At 55.6% G+C, this 976-nt stretch overlaps 1 protein-coding gene and 1 long non-coding RNA gene across 4 annotated transcripts in view; both read right to left on the bottom strand.

The window, feature by feature from the left end:
- Positions 1-976, bottom strand: part of LOC116074627 (H-2 class I histocompatibility antigen, D-37 alpha chain-like) — a 714,163-nt gene that overhangs the window by 120,487 nt on the left and 592,700 nt on the right. The gene's annotated exons all lie outside the window — the stretch shown is intronic.
- Positions 1-976, bottom strand: part of LOC116074674 — a 12,207-nt gene that overhangs the window by 1,266 nt on the left and 9,965 nt on the right. The window lies entirely within an intron of this gene.

Genomic DNA, 976 nt, shown 5'->3' with positions numbered 1-976 from the left:
ACCCCAATCCAGAGCAACAGGGCCAAGTCTTCAGAAATAAATAGTATTAGGGGGCTGAGGTAAAGATGAAGGCGGTAACTGCCTTCCTTGTATACAGAGAGCCTTAAGGAGATGGAACCTCATCTTGTCCTGTGTATCTCCCCTTCTGCCCCACAGATATGTTGAGGGACACTAAAATGTCCTACACGTGGGACCTCAGGCATGTCCTCACCTCCTCCATGACTGTGGCCTCCATCATGCCCTCGGTGGCCGCCTCCCCCATGGCCATCATGACCACGGTGTTCATGAGGTGGTGGCCCTCGATGGTCGTGGCCTCGATGGCTAGGGACATCATGTGGCCGGTGGCCATGGGGTCCACCGTGTCCAGGGCCCTCATGGGAACGATGTCCACTGCCCATGCTCCCTCCAGGTCCCTCATGGGATCGGTGTCCATTGTCCATGCTCACTCCAAGGCCTTCATGGGGGCAGTGCCCACCACCTCCAACCATGCTTCCTCCACCAGGAGCCCCTCGGCCATTTGGGGGTCCTCCTCCTCTGGCTCCTTGGAACAGAGCGGGTGGTAGTGGCTCACTGCCTTCTCGAGGCTCTTGGACTCTTTGGTATGGACCAGGAGCATGTCCTGGACCCCCACACATTGGGCCACGTCGCATTGGGTCACCTGGATGATCCCAGAATGGATCACCTCCCCGAGAAGGTGGCGGGAAACCCAGGAGATGTGGACCCACTTGTCCATCAGGACCTCCATGGCAACCTGTTAGAGAAAAAGAAAAAGAAAAATCAGTTATCTGTTATAATCTGGCACTACTGTCTCCCATTGGCTTCAGGACCAGGACCTAGGAGCCCATGTGGCACTGTCAATGAAACAGGAGTAAACCAGACAGGAGGTTAACTCTATAAGTACGGCACGACTTGCCACTAGTGTGCCCAACTAACCTCAGACCAACCTGGCAGAGCTGTGCTCTGTCCAGTTTCCCCT

This window comes from Mastomys coucha, unplaced genomic scaffold (genome assembly GCF_008632895.1).
Source record: "Mastomys coucha isolate ucsf_1 unplaced genomic scaffold, UCSF_Mcou_1 pScaffold3, whole genome shotgun sequence".
Taxonomy (NCBI): domain Eukaryota; kingdom Metazoa; phylum Chordata; class Mammalia; order Rodentia; family Muridae; genus Mastomys; species Mastomys coucha.
The sequence above is the reverse complement of the archived record's forward strand: the minus strand, read 5'-3'. Positions and strand labels throughout refer to the sequence as shown.